Here is a 5,669-nt window from a genome sequence, read left to right as displayed (position 1 = left end):
ACACTAAAGCTATCCAGCACAGTAACCTAGTTCATTCTTTATATCCACATACACTATACGCATATATTTCAATCTATTATGTAAGATTTCCGCCATTTTTCTGCAACAAATATCTTTGATTATGCCATTTTATGTAATCATTTACAGGATTATTTAATAATATATTCCTAAAAATGGAACTAGACTATACTCAGTTTTACTAGATACTCTTAAATTGCCCTATAAAACATATTGATTTATACTCATGCCAGTAGCTTGTGGTGAGTTCCATTTCCTTGGTAGAAAGACTTCATTAACATTTTATATTATCTAACTATTAAATTTTGCTACATAGGTAAAGTGATATAAAGTGAAATGTATTATTTTGAGTTTGATTGTTTGGGATTTTCTAGCTCATTCTAAGATCTTTAATATAGGATTATAAGATCCATAGGATTACAGATGGTAACTTTTGCCATACCTAAGTAAATTAATTAGTCAGTTTATTAATCTTTGTTGTACTAGGGGTTGAACCCACATCTAGGCAAGTGTTTTACCACTGAGCTATATTCCTAGTCCTCTTTTTACTTTTTATGTTCAGACAAGAGCTCACCAAGTTGTCCAGACTGGCCTTGAAGTCACTCTGTAGCCCAGGCAGGCCTTGAACATATAAGATCCTCCTTCCTCAGCCTCCTGAGTAACTGGGAGTACAGGCTTGTGCCACCAAATCCAGCTTATGCAGAAAAACTTTGCATTTTAGGCCTTAGTCTTCTGTGCTCAGAAATCATTTAAAAAAGTCATTGTTCAATAACAAAATAATTAATAATAATAATAATTTTTGTTGTTCTTACCTGTTGGCACTGAGAATTTAACACAGAGCCTCGTGCATACTATATATGTGCTCTCCCATTCATCTTCACTGTCAACCCCATTGAGCTTTATTCTCAGCCCTTCTCTTTGTATTTCATTAGCTATAAAATGGAGCTGGTAGCTGGGCATGGTACCACACACCTTTAATCTCAGCCCTTGGGAGATAGAGACAGGCAGATCTCTGTGAGTGCAAGGCCTGCTTGGTCTACCTAGTGAGTTCCAGGCCAATTGGGACTACAGGGAGACTCTGTTTCAAAAAGACAAACAAAAAACCCAAAAAACAAAACAAAACAAAACAAAACAAAACTTGAGCAGTAATTCTCCAACTTTACTTTTTCTATAGGTCATCCAATTGTCCTAAGGCATTTAATAAACCATCAGTCTTTTTTTTTTGTCTTTTTGAGACAGGGTCTCCCTGTAGCCTCAGCTGGCCTGGAACTCGCTATGTAGACCAGGCATGCACCACCACACCTGGCTGTAAACCATCTGTCTTTATAAAAACATTTTGTTTCTTCCTTTGTCATATTTTTAAATACATTATTCCTTTTCTTTCACTTTATGTGTATAAGTGTTTTGCCTGCATGTATGTAAATATACCCATGTTGTGCAATGCCCACAGAAGTCAGAAGAGAATGTTGAATCTCCTGGAAATGGAGTTACAGATAGTTGTTAGCTGCCATGTAGGTGCTGGGAACCAAACCCGGGTCCTCTGCAAGAGCAGCCAGTGCTCTTAACTGCTGAGCCATCCCTCCTCTGAGCCATCTCTCCAGCCCCATTATTTCCTTTTCTTTCATCTCCCTTTTCAGATGGTTTTTGAGACAGGATCTGTAGCCCAGGTTGGCTAACTTGCTATATAGTCAAAGATGTCATTGAACTTCTGATCCTCCTGCTTCCATTGCCTGAGCGTTAGGATTACAAGTGTGCACAATAATGCTCAGGGTATGTAGTGCTGGGGATGGAACACTGGGCTTCGTGCATGCTAGGCAAATACTCTACCAAGTGAGCTATATCCATAGCTCCCATTTTAGTTTTGGGAAGATTTTTTTAATGTTTAAATTCTAAAAAGTATTAATTTTTTTTGTGTGCACATGTATGTGTATATGTATATATGCCACTATGCATGTGGAGGTCAGAGAACAACTTCCAGGAGGCAGTTCTCTCCTATCATGTGGGTTCTTGGGATCAAACTCAGGTCATTGGGCTTGGCAATAAGCACCCTTACTTGCTGAGCCACCTCAATGGACCTTGAGAGTTATTTTTAATAATCTGGTGACAAGTTCTTTATCAAATATGTGTTCTTTGCATATTTACTTCCTAATCTTCAGTTTTTCTTACCTAAAATTATCTTGAAAATGTTCTTATTTTTGATAAATTCTAATTTGTTATTTTATTTCTTGGCATTATACCTAAGAAATTTTACTTATCCTAAACTTGTATTTTGTCCTACTTACTTAAAAAATTATTCATTATTTTTATTTTATGTGTATGAGTGTTTTGCCTGCATGTGTGTAAGTGCGCCCATGTCACCCAATGCCCGAGAAAGTCAGAAGAGGGCATCAGGCCCCCTGGAACTGGAATTACAGATGGTTGTCAGCTGCCATGTGGGTACTGGAACTTGAACTTGGGTCCTCTGCAAGAGCAAACAGTCCTCTTAACCACTGAGCCATCCCTCCAGCCTCCTACTTTCTTGTTTTGAGGGTCTTGCTATATAGCCCTGGCTGACCTTGACCTTTCAATGACCTTCTGCCTCTGCCTTTTGAGTCCTGGGATTAATACCATGTACCATCATGCCTAAATTACCCTATATTTTCTTCTGGGAATTGAAAAAAATTAACGTAATTTTTTATGTGTATTGTATGTGTTTTATGTAATTTTTATGTGTATTTTATGTGTTTTGCCTGCATGTATGTAGTTACATCCGTGCATGCAATGCCCATGGAGGCTAGAAGTGTCAAATTCCCTGGAACTGGAGTTATTGATAGTTGTTAGTTGCTATGTGGGTGCTAGGATCTGAACCCTGGTCCTCTGCAAAAGCAGTCAGTGCTCTTAACTACTGAGCCATCTCTCCAGTGCCTGAAAATTGCAATCTTAATATAACTCAATCTTTCAATGTATCAGTGTATACAATCTCTTTTATTCAGACCTTCTTTGATAGTTCTGATTAGTGTTTTTCAATATATTTGGCTTGCATATTTTTTGTCAGTTGTGCCCCTAAACATTTTATTTTACTTGCATTTTATATTTTTGATGCTATAAGTAGTATTTATTATTTTTAAAAAATATTTTATTATATTTTATGTATATTTGTGTATTGCCTACATGTTTGTGAGTGCACCCACGTTGTGCAATGCCTTCGAGGTCAGAAGAGGACTTTGGATTCCCCTGGAACTGTACTTAAGGACGGTTGGTAGCCTCCATGTGGATACTGGGAATCGAACATGGGTCCTTTGTAAGAGCGGTCAGTGCTCTTAACCACTGAGCCATCTCTCCAGCCCTGATAAGTAGTATTAAAAAAAATAGTTTTGGGACCTAATCTAGGGCCTCATGAACTCTACTACTAGGCTTTATCTTCAAGTCCTATCCATCTCCCCACTTTTAAGACGGGGTCTTACTATATTATCTAGGCCATTCTCATGTTCCTTGACTCTAGCCATCCTCCTGTCACAATCTTCTGAATAGCTGGGGATAAAAGGCTCACAACACTGCACTCAGCAAACTGTATTGTGTGTGGTGTGTGTGTGTGTGTGTGTGTGTGTGTGTGTGTGTGTGTGTGTGTGTGTATGTGTGTGTGTATTCATTGCTAGTGTTAAGTGTTGAATTGTGTTTCTTCAAGAGATCTGTTGAAGTTCTAATCTTTGGTATCTGTGAATTTGACCTTATTTGGAAACAGGACCTTTGCCACCATAGTTTGTGGTATTTTGTTATGGCAGCCCAAAGAAATCAATACTAAGACTAGTATGCTTTATTTTTTTCTGATATATATTGACCCCCCCCCCAAAGCACTGGAAATTGAATCCAGGGCTGTGAATATACTATGCAAATACTCTACCAGTGAGCTATCTATATTTCCAGTCCTCTTTTGGTATTATTGTGTGTGTGTCCCTTCTTTTTTCAAACTTCACTTTTTTTTTTTTTTTTTTTGAGACAGGGTCTCACTAAGTTGCCCAGGCTGGCTTTGAAATTGTTCTGTAGCCTAGGCAGGTCTTGAACTTGTAATCCTCCTGCCTCAGCCTCCAGAGTAGCTAGGTTGACAGGTTTGTACCATCAAACCTGGTAAGAACTGATTTTCCTATATTAGTCCATCTTCATAAAATGAGCTGCAACGTATTTCCTCTGCTTGAATTTTCTAGGAGAGTTTGTGAAGACTTGGTATTATTTCTTCCTTAGATGTTTGATAGAATTTTCTGGTAAGCCACTTAACCCTTCTGTCTTGGCAAATCTTCTGTGTGCACATAAGAACATATTCTGCTGTTGTTGGGTGGAATGTTGGAAAATTATGAAATTGCAAAACCTTATGTAACTGTAACTTTCTTTTTTTTTTGTCTTTTTGAGACAGGGTCTCCTTGTAGCCCCAGCTGTCCTGGAACTTACTATGTAAATAGACCAGGCTAGCCTCAAACTCACAAAGATCCGCCTGTCTCTGCCTCTCAAGTGCTGGGATTAAAGGTGAGTGCCACCACGCCTGGCTATTTACTTCTTTTTAAAATTGTTACTCAGTTTCTTTATCAGCTCCAGGAAGATTCAGCTGGTCTATTTCTTCTGGAATGAATTTGATATTTTGTTACCTCAAAGTATCTGCAGTCTTTCACTAACAGTTAACTGTCATTCATAAAGCTGTTCATAATATTATCATTTCAATATTTGTAGAATCTGTAGTGATGACATCTTTTTCATTCTTTTGGGGAGGGGGAGGGTTTATTTAGCTTACGTTTACTGGGTAACACAGTTCATCACTAAGGGAGCCCAAGGTAGGAAATGAGGGCGGGAACCTGGAGGCAGGAGCTGCAGGACAGGCCATGGAGGAACTGTGCTTACTGGCTTGATCCCCTGGCTGGTGCTCAATCTGCTTGCTTGCTTTCTCTTTCTTTCTTTCTTTCTTTCTTTCTTTCTTTCTTTCTTTCTTTCTTTCTTTCTTTCTTTCTCTTTCTTTCTTTCTTTCTTTCTTTCTTTTTTTTCCAAAGAGAGACAATTTTTAACACACTTTTCCAGAAATAACTTGAAGCAGGTTGCATAAAACTATATATACAATGAAGTTTAAGGGAGGGAGGATAGGAATAAGAAATCAAAACCAAAGGATTTGCCAATGTGGGGTCAACTTTGGTGGAATAATGAAGGTTTCCATTAGCTCTTTTTTTTTTCAAAATCCTAAAGAGTTTATTGGGCTTGCTAACAGAGCATAAGGTGGGGGTTTATTTACAGAAGAGTGCCCCCCCCATTTACGGCTGTGTTGGACAGTCCACACTCAAATACAGATCCTTTTTTCTGGCTACACTGGCTGGATTTGTCTATTTTACCTTCTCAGAGAACTACCTTTTGGTTTCGTTGATTTTTCTTGTCTCATATTTCATTGATTTCTGCTTTGATAATTATCAGTTCTCCTTTCTATTACCTCAGTTTCCCTCTAAACATTGCTTTTGCCACAGCTCACAAATTTCATTATGTTGCATTCAAAATATTTTCAAAATATATTCAAAATTTCTCAAATTCCTCCTCTCACCTATGAACTGTCTAGATATTTGGAGATTTTCAGGTACCGTTCTATTATTGCTAAAAATTAATACTATTATGGTCACATATATGTATACACACACGCACACACA

Source organism: Nannospalax galili, unplaced genomic scaffold, assembly GCF_000622305.1.
Source record: "Nannospalax galili isolate Female #2095 unplaced genomic scaffold, S.galili_v1.0 scaffold579, whole genome shotgun sequence".
Lineage (NCBI taxonomy): Eukaryota > Metazoa > Chordata > Mammalia > Rodentia > Spalacidae > Nannospalax > Nannospalax galili.
Note: the sequence above shows the minus strand (reverse complement) of the source record.